The sequence below is a fragment of the Halichoerus grypus genome, chromosome 6, assembly GCF_964656455.1.
Source record: "Halichoerus grypus chromosome 6, mHalGry1.hap1.1, whole genome shotgun sequence".
NCBI classification, from domain to species: domain Eukaryota; kingdom Metazoa; phylum Chordata; class Mammalia; order Carnivora; family Phocidae; genus Halichoerus; species Halichoerus grypus.
Window position 1 is genome coordinate 131,306,948 of NC_135717.1, and position 18,953 is coordinate 131,325,900.

The following is an 18,953-nucleotide window of genomic DNA, read 5'->3' on the forward strand; positions in this document are numbered from 1 at the left end:
TAGGGTGCAAATAGTTCATTTCAGAGCCGAAAGAAACATCAGAAAGGTTAGGGAGGGGAGACACACAGAACGAGAACAGAAGGCACCAATAAAGTTTGCATCATCAAGCCACCAATCACTGTGGGAAATTTTACAAACCAAAAGGAAACTATGCCTCAAGGGTAATGAAGCTAGGGTATTTATACATCAATTCCTATTGTTCATTAGTTGATGGCTGCTCCCAGGGAGTGCTAATTGCTTGGTACCTCTATCTACCATATGGAGGCAAATGAAGCCTTAGCAGTCATAAAAAGCCCTCAGGAATAGACATGCAGGAACTGGTGGTTGGAAGTCCAGTTAGCATGCACTAAAGGTCTAGGAGATATGGATGGGGCACCAATGGCATCTGCTATAAGTATTGAGCTGCTGTTCCAGGCAAATAGGTATTGAGTTAATGATTACATTCACTGCATTGGTCTCTATAAGAAATATTTTAGAAGCACCTGACAGAAAAATTGTCTCCTTGCTAACACCAAGTCTAGGTCTAGTCAAACTTTTCCTTCTCTGATAAAAGCTCATAAATGTGCCCCAACTAAAAGTCATTGATTATTGTCTTCTTTCACTTACGCTGATGATAAAATGGAAAAGGCATGAATTGAACATGACCTTTGGATATGAGCTTGACTTACCTTGATAAAAGTAGGAAAGATGATTGAGATTTGAGTTACAGGTGAAGAGACAATTTCATCCTCCATCTGTATCCACTCTCATGTTCCCTACAAAACCCTCCCACCCTGGTTTCAGGAAGGACCACCCTATTCTGTTTTTTTTTTAATTTTATTTTGTTATGTTATGTTAATCACCATACATTACATCATTAGTTTTTGATGTAGTGTTCCATGATTCATTGTTTGCATATAACACCCAGTGCTCCATTCAATACACGCCCTCTTTAATACCCATCACCAGGTTAACCCATCTCCCCACCGTCTCCCCTCTAGAACCCTCAGTTTGTTTCTCAGAGTCCATAGTCTCTCATGATTCCTCTCCCCCTCCGATTCCCCCCCTTCATTTTTCCCTTCCTACTATCTTTTTTTTTTTTTTTTTTAGCATATAATGTGTTATTTGTTTCAGAGGTACAGGTCTGTGATTCAACAGTCTTACACAATTCACAGCGCTCACCATAGCAGATACCCTCCCCAGTGTCTATCACCCAGCCACCCCATCCCTCCCACCCCCCACCACTCCAGCAACCCTCAGTTGGTTTCCTGAGATTAAGAATTCCTCATATCAGTGAGATCATATGATACATGTCTTTCTCTGATTGACTTGTTTGGCTTAGCATAATACCCTCTAGTTCCATCCACGTTGCTGCAAATGGCAAGATTTTGGTGTGTTTCTTTTTTTGATGGCTGCGTAACATTCCATTATATATGTATAACACATCTTCTTTATCCATTCATCTGTTGATGGACATCTTAGCTCCTTCCATAGTTTGGCTATTGTGGACATTGCTGCTATAAACATCGGGGTGCATGTACCCCTTTGGATCCCTACATTTGTATCTTTGGGGTAAATACCCAGTAGTGCAATTGCTGGGTCGTAGGATAGCTCTATTTTCAACTTTTTGAGGAAACTCCATACTGTTTTCCAGAGTGGCTGCACCAGCTTGCATTCCCACCAACAGTGTAGGAAGGTTCCCCTTTCTCCGCATCCTCGCCAACATCTGTTGTTTCCTGACTTGTTAATTTTAGCCATTCTGACTGGTGTGAGGTGGTATCTCATTGAGGTTTTGATTTGGATTTCCCTGATGCCGAGCGATGTTGAGCACTTTTTCGTGTGTCTGTTGGCCATTTGGACGTCTTCTTTGGAAAACTGTCTGTTCATGTCTTCCGCCCATTTCTTGATTGGATCATTTGTTCTCTGGGTGTTGAGTTTAATAAGTTCTTTATAGATTTTGGATACTAGCCCTTTATCTGATATGTCATTTGCAAATATCTTCTCCCATTCTGTCGGTTGTCTTTCGGTTTTGTTGACTGTTTCCTTTGCTGTGCAAAAGCTTTTTATCTTGATGAGGTCCCAATAGTTCATTTTTGCCCTTGCTCCCTTGCCTTTGGCAATGTTTCTAGGAAGAAGTTGCTGTGGCTGAGGTCGAAGAGGTTGCTGCCTGTGTTCTCCTCAAGGATTTTGATGGACTCCTGTCTCACATTTAGGTCTTTCAACCATTTTGAGTCTATTTTTGTGTGTGGTGTAAGGAAATGGTCCAGTTTCATTCTTCTGCATGTGGCTGTCCAATTTTCCCAACACCATTTGTTGAAGAGACTGTCTTTTTTCCATTGGACATTCTTTCCTGCTTTGTCAAAGATTAGTTGACCATAGAGTTGAAGGTCCATTTCTGGGCTCTCTATTCTGTTCCATTGATCTATGTGTCTGTTTTTGTGCCAGTACCATACTGTCTTGATGATGACAGCTTTGTAATAGAGCTTGAAGTCCGGAATGGTGCTTTTCTTTTTCAACATTCCTCTGGCTATTCGAGGACTTTTCTGGTTCCATACAAATTTTAGGATTATTTGTTCCATTTCTTTGAAAAAAGCGGATGGTATTTTGATAGGGATTGCATTACACGTGTAGATTACTCTAGGTAGCATTGACATCTTCATAGTATTTGTTCTTCCAATCCATGAGCATGGCATGTTTTTCCAGTTGTGTCTTCCTCAATTTCTTTCATGAGTATTTTATACTTTTCTGAGTACAGATCCTTTGCCTCTTTGGTTAGATTTATTCCTAGGTATCTTATGGTTTTGGGTGCAATTGTAAATGGGATCGACTCCTTAATTTCTCTTTCTTCAGTCTTGTTGTTGGTGTATAGAAATGCCACTGATTTCTGTGCATTGATTTTTTATCCTGCCACTTTACTGAATTCCTATATGAGTTCTAGCAGTTTTGGGGTGGAGTCTTTTGGGTTTTCCACATAAAGTATCATATCATCTGCAAACAGTGAGAGTTTGACTTCTTCTTTGCTGATTCAGATGCCTTTTATTTCTTTTTGTTGTCTGATTGCTGTTGCTAGGACTTCTAGTACTATGTTGAATAGCAGGGGTGATAGTGGACATCCCTGCCGTGTTCCTGACCTTAGGGGGAAGGCTCTCAGTTTTTCCCCATTGAGAATGATATTTGCTGTGGGTTTTTCATAGATGGCTTTTATGATATTGAGGTATGTATCCTCTATCCCTATACTCTGAAGAGTTTTGATCAAGAAAGGATGCTGTACTTTGTCAAATGCTTTTTCTGCATCTATTGAGAGGATCATATGGTTCTTGTTCTTTCTTTTACTAATGTATTGTATCACACTGATTGATTTGCAGATGTTGAACCAACCTTGCAGCCCAGGAATAAATCCCACTGGGTCGTGGTGAATAATCCTTTTAATGTACTATTGGATCCTATTGCCTAGTATTTTGGTGAGAATTTTTGCATCCATGTTCATCAGGGATATTGGTCTGTAATTCTCCTTTTTGATGGGGTCTTTGTCTGATTTTGGGATCAAGGTAATGCTGGCCTCATAAAATGAGTTTGGTAGTTTTCCTTCCATTTCTATTTTTTGGAACAGTTTCAGAAGAGTAAGTATTAATTCTTCTTTAAATGTTTGGTAGAATTCCCCTGGGAAGCCATCTGGCCCTGGGCTCTTGTTTGTTGGGAGATTTTTGATGACTGCTTCAATTTCCTTAGTGGTTATAGGTCTGTTCAGGTTTTCTATTTCTTTCTGGTCCAGTTTTGGTAGTTTATACATCTCTAGGAATGCATCCATTTCTTCCAGATTATCTAATTTGCTGGCATAGAGTTGCTCATAATATGTTCTTATAATTGTTTGTATTTCTTTGGTGTTGGTTGTGATCTCTCCTCTTTCATTCATGATTTTATTTATTTGGGTCATTTTTCTTTTCTTTTTGATAAGTGCGGCCAGGGGTTTATCAGTCTTATTAATTCTTTCAAAGAACCAGCTCCTAGTTTCGTGGATCTGTTCTACTGTTCTTTTAGTTTCTCTTTCATTGATTTCTGCTCTGATCTTTATTATTTCTCTTCTCCTGCTGGGTTTAGGCTTTATTTGCTGTTCTTTCTCCAGCTCCCCTAGGTGTAGGGTTAGGTTGTGTATTTGAGACCTTACTTGTTTCTTGAGAAGGCTTGTATTGCTATATACTTTCCTCTTAGGACTGCCTTTGCTGCATCCCAAAGATTTTGAACAGTTGTGTTTTCATTTTCATTTGTTTCCATGAGTTTTTTTAATTCTTCTTTAATTTCTTGGTTGACCCATTCATTCTTTAGCAGGATGCTCTTTAGCCTCCATGTATTTGAGTTCTTTCCGACTTTCCTCTTGTGATTGAGTTCTAGTTTCAAAGCATTGTGGTCCGAAAATATGCAGGGAATGATCCCAATTTTTGGTACTGGTTGAGATCTGATTTGTGACCCAGGATGTGATCTATTCTGGAGAATGATCCATGGGCACTAGAGAAGAATGTGTATTCTGTTGCTTTGGGATGGAATGTTCTGAATATATCTGTGACGTCTATTTGGTCCAGTGTGTCATTTAAAGTTTTTATTTCCTTGTTGATTTTTTGCTTAGATGATCTGTCCATTTCAGTGAGGGGGGTGTTAAAGTCCCCTATTATTGTATTGTTGTTGATGTCTTTCTTTGCTTTTGTTATTAATTGGCTTATATAATTGGCTGCTCCCATGTTAGGGGCATAGATATTTACAATTGTTAGATCTTCTTGTTGGATAGACCCTTTAAGTATGATATAGTGTCTTTCCTCATCTCTTATTATAGTCTTTGGTTTAAAATCTAATTTGTCTGATATGAGGATTGCCACCCCAGCTTTCTTTTGGTGTGCATTATCATGGTAAATGGTTTTCCACTCCCTCACTTTAAATCTGGGGGTGTCTTTGGTTCTAAAATGAGTCTCTTGCAGACAGCATATCGATGGGTCTTGTTTTTTAATCCAATCTGATAGCCTGTGTCTTTTGATTGGGGCATTTAGCCCATTTACATTCAGGGTAACTACTGAAAGATAGGAATTTAGTGCCATTGTATTGCCTGTAAGGTGACTGTTACTGTATATTGTCTGTGTTCCTTTCTGGTCTATGTTGCTTTTAGGCTCTCTCTTTGCTTAGAGGACCCCTTTCAATATTTCTTGTAGGGCTGGTTTCGTGTTTGCAAATTCCTTTAGTTTTTGTTTGTCCTGGAAGCTTTTTATCTCTCCTTCTATTTTCAATGACAGCCTAGCTGGATATAGTATTCTTGGCTGCATATTTTTCTCATTTAGTGCTCTCAATATATCATGCCAGTCCTTTCTGGCCTGCCAGGGTGTTGCCAATCTAATGTTTCTACCATTGTAGGATGGGTCTGTTGCCAATCTAATGTTTCTACCATTGTAGGTCACAGACCTCTTGTCCTGAGCTGCTTTCAGGATTTTCTCTTTGTCTCTGAGACTCGTAAGTTTTACTATTAGATGTTGGGGTGTTGAACTATTTTTATTGATTTTGAAGGGGGTTCTCTGTGCCTCCTGGATTTTGATGCCTGTTTCCTTCTCCAAATTAGGGAAGTTCTCTGCTATAATTTGCTCAAATATACCTTCTGCTCCTCTCTCTCTTTCTTCTTCTTCTGGGATCCCAATTATTCTAATATTGTTTCGTGTTATGGTGTCACTTATCTCTCGAATGCCCTTGTGATCCAGTAGTTGTTTATCTCTCTTTTTCTCAGCTTCTCTATTTTCCATCATTTGGTCTTCTATATCACTAATTCTCTCTTCTGCCTCATTTGTCCTAGCAGTTAGAGCCTCCGTTTTTGATTGTACCCCATTAATAGCCTTTTTTATTTCAACTTGGTTAGATTTTAGTTCTTTTATTTCTCCAGAAAGGTTTTTTCTAATATCTTCCATGTTTTTTTTCAAGCCCAGCTAGTATCTTTATAATCGTCATTCTGAACTCTAGTGCCAACATCTTACTAATGTCCGTATTGATTAGGTCCCTGGCAGTTGGTACTGCCTCTTGTTTTTTTTTTTTTTTTTGAGGTGATTTTTTCCGTCTTGTCATTTTGTGCAGAGGAGAATAGATGAATGAGAGAACAAAATGCTAACAGGGTAACAATGACCCCAGAAAAATATACACTAAACAAATCAGAAGAGACCTGAAACTGGGGGAAAAGAAAGGGAAAGAAAGAAAAAAGAAAAAAAAAAGAAAAAGAAAAAAAAAGAATATGATCAAATATGATCAGGCTGGTGAATAGATCAGTGCCACACACTAGATTTTGGGCGTATTTTGGTCTGTTAGTAGAAACTGCCTCCCAAAATTTTAAAGAAAGAAAAACTTATATATGTACAAAAATAAGGGTTGATGCGATGAAGGGATGGAATATGACTGTGAAGATGAAAATTATAAAAGATTTTATAGAAGGAATTGATAAGAAGTTGGTTGAAAAAAAGAAAGAGAAATTTAAAAAAAAAAGGGAGAGAATGTGATCAGGCAGGAGACTAGAACAAAGCCATACACTGGAGATTTAGGGTATATTCTGGTCTGTTAGAAGAAACTGTATCCCAAAATTTTAAAGAGAGAACAACTTATATATATATATACCAAAAATAAGGTTAACTACTATGAAAGGATAGAATATGACTCTAAAAATGAAAAATAAAAAAGATTTTTAAAAAAGGGATTGATAAGATGTTGGTTGAAAAAGGGAAAAAGAAAAAGTCAAAAAAAAAAATAGAAAATTAAAAAAATTAACTTTGAAAGACTAAAGAATCATGGGGAAAAAGCCATGAATTCTATGTGCAGTATTCCCCTAGCGCTGGAGTTCTGCCTTTCTCATCTATCGGTAAACTTGGTCTTGGCTGGCTGTTCTTGCTGATCTTCTGAGGGAGGGGCCTGTTGCTGTGGTTCCCAAATGTCTTTGCCAGAGGCGGAATTGCCCCGCCCTTGAGGGTCGGGGCTAAGTAATCTGCTCGGGTTTGCAGCTTTTGTTCCCTGCAAGCTTTCTGTACAGCTTTGGAGGACTAGAGTGAAAATGGCAGCCTCCCAGTCTCCGCCCCGGAGGAGCCAAGAACTCGGGGCCCCGCTCCTCAGTGCACCCCCAGAGAAAAGCAGTCGGTCACTCCTGTCTCACTGGTCTCCGGCTGCACTCCGTGCTTACCCGGCCTGTGACCGAGCGTTTCTATCTCTGGCACCCAACTTGGTGTGGAGTCTCCAAACCCAGCAGATCCCTGTGGTGCGCTCCTGTGCCGCTCCTCCCGGGGGAGGAAGGGGAGTCTCCCCGGATCTGCTGCTTGTTGGGTCCCTGCTGGAGGAGCAGTGGCCCGACTATGCTGTGGGTCACGGTTTATGGCAAACCCGAGCTGAGAGCCTGCACCTAGCTCCCTCTCTGCAGCCGGCTTCTCCACTCCGATACTTGGGAGCTCTGCCACACTCAGGCACCCCCGGTCTTTCTGTGACCCCGAGGGTCCTGAGACCACACTGTCCCAGCAAGGGTCCCACCCCCCGCTTAGCCACTGGAGCAATGTCCCTCAGCGGAGCCGACTTCTAAAAGTTCCGATTTTGTGCTCCGCTGCTCTATCACTTGCCAGAAGTGGTGGACGGAAGCCCCCTCCCCCACCATCTATCCTCCTGAATATCGCCTCGGATTCACTTCTGTGCACGTCCTACCTTCCAGAAAGTGGTCGTTTTTCTGTTCAGAGAGTTGCTGCTATTCTTCTCTTCGATCTCCTGTTGAGTTCATAGGTGTTCAGAATGGTTTGATCCCTATCTAGCTGAATTCCTGGGACCAAACGAAATTAAGTCTCCTACTCCTCTGCCATCTTGCTCCTCCTCTCCCCCATTCTGTTTTTAAAGCTTATTCATTTCTCTTCTGTCTCTGTCTCTCCACCTCTCCCCAATACATTCATAAAACTTGATTCTCCTGTCTCATAATTGTTATCACATACTAAAAATAAAAACATTATGATATGCTCTACTTCATTTATGTTTCATTGGATTTACATATTTTTTGGAGGTGGCATGATATATATGGCTGATAAAAAGAGGATTGGACTAGAAATTTTATGAGACCTGAATTCTAGTACCAAATTTACCAACACATGAGTTGAGTGATCATGTACAATTCATTTACCTTCCCTAAGGCTCAATTTTATGATGAAGAAAATTCAGGTTTTGACCCTAGGGACCCTTCCAATTCTGAAAGCCTAATTCTTTAGTTGACTTGGAGCCTGGCTACTTCTGTCAATGTGGAATCTATTTTATTTTTTGTCTTAGATTTTTCCCTTCCAAAAGGCTCTCTAGAGTTAGACTCACTAGAGAGGAAGCAGGAAGCTAATCCCATGGTTCCATTAAGAGGAAATTAAGGGAATCTTTTCCTCAAGTTCGAGTCCTACTGCCTGTCATTCCACTATATTTTAATTTTTCACATTGCAAAGGCTTAGCCAATATTACTAAGTATCACATTGGAGAATTAGGCCTACTCTTTGATGACAGAATACCTTATCGGCTGACACTATAGCAGAACACGGTGGGGTGGGGAGAGTGATGACAGGGAGGGGGCTAGAGGAGTATGAACACCAGGAAAGAGAAATAAATAATGAGGCTAATGGGGGAGACAGAGAATGTGGGAAGACAAACTGCTTAATTTACTGTTATTATTTTTTTGCCTGACACCTCCTTTCCACAATGCCCAGCATAGCCCCAAGTCCTGTTTGGGCAGGTGATTTTGATGGAATGATGACATGACACTTTTAGAAAATGGCATTTATGAAGGCCAGAATTTACTTGGAAAGAACTACGAAACTGAATCAAAATCAAAATAAAAATTTTCCCCAAATGCAATCTTACTTTTATACTGAATGGGTTTACATCCATATTTTGGATATCTACCACCAAAACTTAACAGTTAATAAATGAATTTTTTTGAAAAAATACAGCTTTCAGCAAAATTTATATATATATATGTCTTGAAAGTTATTAACAAGTTCTCTCATTTGCTTATATAACTCCTTTCTTTTGCTTCTATAACTCTGGTCATTTTATGTCTAAGCCTGCTATATGTGTTTCAAAGGAGAATAGCCTGCTATTTAGAGCCTCTCAGCCATCATCACGCAATCAGACTGCCACTCAGCACATTGTCACCCAGACAGAAAAGAAATGCCATCTTATCTGTACAATTTGTCACCCAAATAGCTCTCTGAAACTCCTTTGCTTCAGAGTGAGAGTGGAAGTTAATCCATCCAACAAGCCAGACATGATTTTCCTAAAAAGGTCAGCTGATATGCTCCTCACAGAGACCATAAGCATGTATACAGCAAGCTACCAATAGTCACTTTAATATTCTTCCAGTACCATCACATTTGCACGTGGTATAAGAAAGTCGCTCAAGAATGGTGGTAAATCTGTGGGCTGACAGATTCTCCTATTTGCATTGAAAGAAACCGTGGAATGTCTCTTGGATCCAAGTTCTATTTGTGAATTTGGTGTGAATTTTTAGTTGGCCTTCTGTTCCTCAACCATAGCCTGAAATCTTAGAAACATTTGCTTCAGCAGGACAGCTAGCTCTTCAATGAGCACATTATTGAGCCTTAAGATCATAAACATGACATTCGTTTATCTCTACAGTATCACTCATCTGGATTCTTTTTTTTTTTGGATAAAGAGCATGTGCATGCCAGTTGGGGGGAGGGGCAGAGGGAGAGAGGGAGAGAGAAAATCCTAAGCAGGCTCCACACTCAGCGTGGAGCCCTATGAGGGGCTCCATCTCATAACCCTGAGACCATGACCTGAGCCAAAATCAAGAGTCAATGGTTAACAGACTGAGCCACCCAGATGCCCTGCCCATCTGGATTCTTTACACTAATGCAAGAGAAAGGCAGAAGACAAGTGGAAAGAAAAGAAAGGCTCCCTAGGACAGAAAGCTCCCCTTTCAGTCTACCTGCTCAGGGATGCATTTACCAGGAGCCTGAAGTTTCAGTGACCTCTTACTTTTTGGAGGCTCTTATAAATACTCACTTACATATGCTTATATTCATAAAATTTTTTTTACTTTTTGTTAAAAGAAATGATAGAAACTTGATGACCCACAAACTTAGTTTCATCTCTTTTGCTGGGGAATCCTAGCAACTCTGAATGGCCTTTGTCACCATCTGATTCCTGAATTCTAATGTGTAGAAACAAGAAGCCATAGAGAGCAGTTGAGTTCTACAATTATCTGGTGCACTTTATTAACAGTGGGAATTGATGTGGATAATTAACAGTCTAGCAAATGTTTAATATTTAACAAAATTTCTTTATATATATTCATTTTACTTTGTCTGTCCAGAGGAAGCTTTCAAAGAATAGTACCTGTGAAAAAAATTTTTCGATTATTTTATTTTATGTCCATGAAAACTTGAGAACTCAAGTTTATAGAGTTTGGCAATATTTTAAAGAGAGATTTATCTCCTAAACCACTGTAAATGGGATGGGCAGAAATGATAAATTTATCACAAAACAGAGATAGTATATTAAGAAGCATTTCAAAATTACAAAATTCTAATCTATCTCTTTCACAGATTGACTGTCGTATTCATCCCGAAGGGGAAACTATTAGTAAAAAAGGACATAATATGCTGATATTGGGCATATTTTATATTGAGCAAGACTATTTAAAATTCTTCACATAGCATATTCAGGCTGCATTTTAATTAAATGTCATGCAGAAGTGTTCAGCTTTTGAACCATGTGATAGTCCCAGGACAATAGTAAATTTCCAGGGAAAAACTGAGCGGCTAAAAAGTCATTTCTGAAATTGTCCTTTGTTCCTTATTATTTCAATTAATGACCTTGTTACTAAAAAAATATCTATTTAAAATATTTCATTCTCCAATAAGTGATTACCTTGTTTGATATCAAATGTCTTTACAGCATAACTAATATTTACATCACATGATGTTATTTTAAATGATTTTTACATACTTTATCTCACTTAAACATCACATCAACCCTATCAGTTTTATTGCCCTTGGGTTTCAGCTAAGAACATTGAGACTCAGAGTGGTTAACTATTCCTAAACCTCCAGTCAATATATTACAGGGCCAGAATTTTAACCACATCTCTAAAATTTTCTATTAACTCCCAAACTACCCTTTAGTTGAATTATAAATGATAGTTTAGCATAAACCACATTTTTAAAGTTTGCTGCCATAAGCACTGTTGATAGCTCTGTACTTGTGTTACTTTCTTTTCATTACCTCAAAAAGCAAGGCTCAAAAGAATAACTTTTATTTCCAACACGGATAGAGAGACACCAAATGAAAAGAGCCAGAAAGTATAAAACCAAAATAAATAATATATAGCTATTAAAAATGTTTTCAGAGGAGAGAAGAGAATGAAGAGTTATTGTTCAGTTGACACGGTGTTTGAGTTTTGCAAGACAAAGAGTTCTGGAGACACAGGGCCGTGATGGCTGCACAACAGGCGAATGTACTTAGTGTCACTGAACTGTACACTTAACATGGTTCAGATGGTAAATTTTATATGTACTTTAACCCAAAAATAATTTTTAAAAGATAAACAGATGTTCATAGTTTGAAATTTTTGAATTCTAGGGGAAATAGGACTAACCGCTAAGAGTCCTGGTCCAGGGCGCCTGGGTGGCTCAGTTGGTTAAGCGACTGCCTTCAGCTCAGGTCATGATCCTGGAGTCCCGGGATCGAGTCCCGCATCGGGCTCCCTGCTCAGCAGGGAGTCTGCTTCTCCCTCTGACCCTCCTCCCTCTCGTGCTCTCTGTCTCTCATTCTCTCTCTCTCAAATAAATAAATAAAATCTTTAAAAAAAAAAAAAAAAAGAGTCCTGGTCCATAAAGGTAGTTATTAATGTTTGGCTTGTATAATTAAAATGGGATCGGTTTTTAAAAAATTAGTGATATGGGAAAATGCTCATGATGTGATATTAAAGTGGGGGTAAAAAGCAAACTACAAAACCATACAGAATAATAGCACAGATTTTTTTCTTAAAAATTTGTACAAGTACTCAATAGAGATTAGAAAAAAAGGTACCAAAATAATAGTGATTACACTTCTAAATCAAGGGTGAGCAGAAGTTTTTCTGTAAAGAGCTATATAATAAATATTTTAGGATTTGTGGGCCACATAAGGCCTCTGCTTCATGTTCTCTGTGTGTGTGTGTGTGTGTGTGTGTGTGTTATGGTGGTGGTGGTGGTGGTGGTGGTGGTGGTGATTTACAACTCTTCAAATATGTAAAAACCATTCTTAGCTCAAGGGGATACAGAAAAAGGCCCAGAGCAGGATTCAACTCTCTGGCTGACTCCTCTTAAATGAGGGAGCTATGGGTGATTTTTATTTACTTCTATGCTTTTCTACATTTTCAAAATATTACACTATGGGCATGTAGTAGGTTTCTATAATTGGAAAATAAAACAGCATTACGTTATGATCTTAAAGATCTCCTCATATTCTGCATGTAATGCTTTTCTCCTTTCTCCTGAGAAGCTCATAAAATTAGTAGGATCTGACTATCATCTGTTATCCTTAAGGAAATTACCCAAGATCTGAGTGCCTCTTCTGAGAATACGGACCATACTGAGGGAGGAGAAAATAACAAATTCAGACAATGTCTAGTGCAAAGTCCTTTGGAGACTGTATTTGTTTGCCTCCTGTGATTCTATTAGAAAAAAAGAGGCGGGTTGGGGGCGGGGGGAGTAGTTAGATGTCACCTTTGAACCGGGATGGAAACAGGAGGTATAACATCTGGCTTTAGCTTAGCATTGCTTTTATAATAAATAAATGGTCAAGGAAATAAGCCAGAAAAACAAATAAACCCTTTGGTTGCTGTCTCATGGTGTCATGAAACTCCCCTTTCATTGTGATTAGAATACAGAAAAGTCAGTTTTACTTCACAGAGGGGTCATCTCTAATTTGGGCAATATCTTGCAGGTTAAATTTCATGCTCCCTCTGTCCTCAAAGAAGTTACCAGACTATAGGCAACTCAGGCCTAGTTTGTTTTCTCATCTTCCTGAATCTCCTGATTCTCAGAAACTTTCTTGCTTCCCTGTTTTTTCTATTCTCAATCTTTATTTTCTACTTTTCCTAAGTATCCTGATACAAATGATTGGAAATTCTTCTATCCCAGAACTGAAATTGTTGTGCTTGCAAATCCAGTTTTACAAAGGGATGATCCTGACGACCTGAGTTCCATGAAAAGAACATTAGACGGGAATGGAATACTACATCTGAGATCCCCTGAGAACATGGGCATGCCTATCATGGCTTCGTGGCCATGCTAACCAAATGTGGTCTGGGCCTCTCCATGTTTCCTCTGCAGCAGCACAAGCTTTACTTACAGTGAAGACTAAGTGAGGAGCCATCTGACTTGGAAGATAACTAAGCATTTTACTCACAGGTGCACAGACCTTTTGTAATATTAATCATTAATAACAGAGAAGGTACTTACTTGGCATAACAGGCTTGTAGGGTCATGGCTTATTAATGATTTAATTCTCATTTTTCAAGGGAGACAGGCAGAATTGCCTAACATAGCCCCCGTGTCAGCATCTTTACTATGGGCTAGATGTTTGTGTCCCCCCATTCATATGATGAAATCCTAGCCCCAACATGATGGTATTAGGAGGTAGGGCCTTTGAGAGATACTGAATGAGTTTGGTGCCTTATGAAGAGGCTCCAGAAAGATCACTCTTTTTTGCCATGTGAGAGATCCATAGCCTTTTTCCACACAGTGAGAGGGCACCAGCTATGAACCAGGATGAGGACTGTCAGCAGAAGCTGACCGTGCTGGCACCTTGATCTTGAACTTCCAGCCTCCAGCACGGTAAGAAATAAATTTCTGTTGTTCATCAGTCTGTGGTATTTTGTTAAGACCAGCCCAAACAGACTAAGACAATGCCCTTGTGTGCTTTGGTTGTATAGGATCTGCCCTGAGGGGGCAAAAATGATTTTTGGAAATGCTACTGCGACCAGAGGTTCTGAAGAGGATTATATCAATATGAACAGAATTAAAGCAGCGACCAACCAAAGATGTTCTGATATGTCCTCCTCCTTGACCATTCTTTCCCATTCTTTTAAAATCAACTCATGATGCCTTCAAAACAGCCTGTTCCTGGCCTGTGCTAAGAGAACATCCCTGCTGTCGTCGTACTTAAGAGGGAGGTGGTATTGGAGGCTAACTTCAGCAGATGAATCAGATGTGGGCTCCAGCAGGCATGCGGACAGGAAGGCTCCAAAACACACTGGCAACAGACTGAATGTGGTCAGATGGACTGTGCTCAGGGTTTTAAGGCTCACTCACAATTTGGAAGTCACCACCTCCAGCACATCTCTGTTGCCATCTCATTAAATAGCAGCCTTTTTCTCTGTGTTCCTGGGTTTTTTTGGTTTTGTTTTGTTTTTTAACTGTGCTTTAAAGCTTAAAAGGAAGTCAGTTTTGTCACAGATACACCTACAGAATACACAGTGCTTTACTGCTCTTCTTTTCAATTAATCTTTGCTGTGCTGGCCTGGTGGGACTGTGTTCTCTGGCCGTGTTCCAGAGGACTCCAAGACTGACCCCATCTACCTGTAATCATTTCCTTGGTGCTTTGATTATTTCTTTCTGTTTTCCCCTGGCAGTAGCAGCTCGATTAATTGAAGCCACCTCTTTGGTGGCATGTCCTCTATTCCCCAAGAGGAGCTGAAACTCCATGTGTTGCTCCATTGTTAGCATACCGCGGTTTGCATATGAATCTGATTGCAGAAGAGGAGCATGGGGTCAGCCTGAATCCAAATTGCGTCTGCTGGGGGTTTGCAAAACTTGCAATTGGAGCAAGTGCGTGCATATTGCTCTGTATCACAAGTGTGCCTTGATTTAAACAAATTGAAGTGTGGAAAGGCATAATTTAGAAAACTGAGAAATCTGAGGTGATGATTCTTAGAAGCATAATCTCTGAGATAAAAGGAATCCTAGAAACCACTTAATTCAACCTTTTATCTAATATATGGTTCCTTCTTACAAAATCTCTTATAAGTGGCTCTCAACATTTGGAGCATCCAGTGATAAGAAGCATATTCTCTCAAGAAGTCGTTCCTGCCATTTTCAGAGAGATAATGAAGTTTCTCCCATATATTAAACCAAAATCTATTCCCCTATTTATTCAGCCCATTTGCTTGAATACTCACACTTGCAACTACAGATGGTCCTTGACTTATGATGCTTCTACTTACAATTTTTCAACTTGATGATGGTGCAAAAACAATACACATTCAATAGAAACCATACTTTGAATTTTCAATTTTGAACTTTTCCCAGGCTAGCGATATGTGATACAATATTCTCTCATGATTCTGGGCAGTGGTGGCAAGGCGGCTCCCAGGGAGCCACACGGTCATGAGGATAAACAGCCAACACACTTACAACCATTCTGTTTTTCATTTTCAGCACAGTACTCAATAAATTACATGAGATATTCAACACTTCATTATAAAATAAGCTTTATGTTAGATTATTTTGCCTAACTGTAGACTAATGTAAGTATGCTGGGTATGTTTGAGGTAAGCTAGGCTAAGCTATGACATTTGGTAGCTTAGGTGTATTAAATACATTTTTGACTTACAATACATTCAGTTTACAGTGGGTTTATTGGGATGTAACCCCATCCTATGTCAGGGAAGATCTGTATATAGGAAAATTAAAATTCTACCCCAAATTTCACATTGAAGACAACTATAATACTCCACAAATACTTTTTTCTCCAGGCAAAATATTCTCAGGGTTTCAACCTTTCCTTATAATATCATGATTTATAAATCTTTCTTCTATCACATTGGTTGTTTTTTTTTTCCTCACTGACAAAACTGCTTCTCCTAAGGTGGGTCCCAGAACTAGACTGGTGATCTGGAGGCTAGGTATATAGAAGGGAGCTTATCATATTCTGTAACCAGAAACTACAAGAGAGGCAGGAAATAATTTTTTAAATGTCAATAATAAGTTCTTCCTATCAACAATTATTTGAAATATAAATGGACTGAACTCCCCAGTCAAAAGACAGATTGGCTGAAGTGATGTTTTTAAAAAAGCAAAAGTATATGCTACCCACAAGAGACTCACTTTAGATTTAAGGACACACATAGGCTGAAAGTAAAGAATGGAAAAAGATATCCCATGCAAATACTAACCAAAAGCAAGAAGGGGCGGTCAGGCAAAATGTACTTTAAAAACTGTCACAAGAGACAAATATATAACTATAAAAGGGTCAAATCACCAGGAAGATGTAATGATTATAAATATATAGCACCCAACATAAGAGCACCTAAACCTATAAAGCTAATATTGACAGAACTGAAAGGAGAAATAGACAGCAACACCATAACAGAAGATTTCAATACCCTACTTTCAACAACGTATAGAAATCCATACAGAAGGTCAATAAGGAAGCAGAGTACATGAACAACACTATAGACCAAATGGACTTAGCAACAGTACACTTCACTCAACAGCAGCAAAATACACATTCCAAGCACACACAAAACATATTCCAGGATAGACCACATGTTAGGTCACCAAACAAATCTAAACAAACTTAAAAAGATTGAAATTATGCCAAGAATCTTTTCCAACCACAGTGGAATGAAATGAAATCAATAACAGAAAGAACACTGGTAGTCATAAATATGTGAAAATTAAACAACATATTCTTGAACAACGGGTCAAAGAAGAAATCAAAAAGGAAATTAGAAAATATATTGAGACAAATGAAAAAAAAAAAAAACGCAACACACCAAAACTTATGGGGTGCAGCAAAAGGAGTACTAAGAGGAAATTTTATAGTGATACTTACATTAACAAAGATGATTTCAAATAAACAACCTAACTCTACACCTCAAGGTACTAAAAAAAGAAGAACAAAATAAGCCCAAAGTTAGCAGAAGGAATAATCAAGATTAGAACAGAAATAAATGAACAGAAAATAGAAAAGAATAAAACTAAGAGTTGGCTTTTTGAAAAGATCAATAAAATTGACAAACCTTTAGCTAAACTAACTACAGATAAAAGAGAGAAGACAAATAAATCAGACATAAAAGAGGAGACATTAAAACTGATGCCACCAAAATAAAAAAAGATTATAAGAGACTATTATGAATAATTATATACCAAAGAATTGGATAATTGAGAAAAAATGGATAAATACCTAGATGTATAACCTACCAAGACTGAATCATAAGTAAATAAAATACCTGAATGAATCTACAACTAGTAAAGAGATTAAATCAGTAATCAAAAACCACCCAACAAAGAAAAACCCCAGGACCAGATGGGTTCACTGGTGAATTCTACCAAACATTTGCAGAATTAACATCAGTCTTTCTCAAAGTTTTCCAAAAAATTGAAGAGGGTGGAATGTTTCCAACCTAACTTTATAAGGCCAGCATTACCCTGATATCAAAGCCAGAAGACACTATAAGCTAACTACAGACCAATGTCCCTGATAAATATAGATGTAAAATCCTGAACAAAATACTAGCAAATCAAATTCAACAGCACTTAAAAAGAATCATAGGGGTGCCTGGGTGGCTCAGTCATTAAGCGTCTGCCTTCGGCTCGGGTCATGATCCCAGAGTCCTGGGATCAAGCCCCGCATCAGGCTCCATGCTCCGCGGGAAGCCTGCTTCTCCCTCTCCCACTCCCTCTGCTTGTGTTCCCTCTCGCTCTTTCTCTGTCAAATAAATAAAAAATTAAAAAAAAAAAAAAAGAATCATAATATCATGACCAAAGGCGGTTTATCCCTGGGATGCAAGTACAGTTCAACATACAAAAACTAATCAATGTAAAACACCACGTTAACAGAACAAAGTTTTAAAAACACAAGGTATCTCAATAGACACAAAAATCATGTGACTAATTCAACACCTTTTCATGAGAAAAACACTAAAAAAACTGCAAATAGCATGAACTTACCTCAACATAAAAGTACCATATATAAACAGCCCATAGCTATCATCATACCCACAAATGAAAAACTGAAAGCTTTTTTCTAAGATCAAGTTCAAGGCAAGGTTGCCTACTTCTGCCATTTTTATTCAACATAGTACTGAAAGACCTGGCCAAAACAATTAGGCCAAAAAAAGAAATGAGACACATTTAAATTGGAAAATAAAGAAGCAAAATTACTTCAGCATATGACATGATCTTATGTGCAGAAAACTGTAAAGATTACACCAAAAACAATCTGTTAGAACTAATAAATTCAGCAAAGTTGCAGGATAAAAAAATTAACATACAAAAATCTGTTGCATTTTTATATACTAATAATGAACAATCAAAAAATGAAATTAAGAAAACAATCCCACTTATAATAGCATCAAAAAAATAAATAAAATACTTAGGAACAAATTTAACCAAGGAAATGAAAAACTTATATACCGAAAACTATAAAATACTGCTGAAATAAAATTTAAGAGACACAAATTAATGGCAAAACATCCTGTGTTCATGAGTTGGAAGAGTTATTAAATGGCCATGCTACTCAAAGCAATCTACAGATTGAATGCAATCTCTATTAAAATCCCAGTGGCATTTTTTAGATATAGAAAAAAGACTTCTGAAATTGTTATGGAACCAAAAAGGAACCTAAATAGTCAAAACAATCTTGAAAAGGAATGAAGATGGCATCATGCTTTCTGATTTCAAAACATATTAAAAAGCTATGGTAATCAAAATAGTATGGTCCTGGCATAAAGACAGACTTGTAGGACAATTGAACAGAAGACTGAGCCCCAAAATAAACACATGCATATGGTCAACTGATCTTCAACAAGGGTGCCAAGAATACACAATGGAGAATGATAGTCTCCTCAACAAATGGTGTTGAGAAAATTGGACAGTCACATGCAAAAGAATGAAACTGGACCACTATCTTATACCATACACAAAAATCAACTCAAAATGGATTAA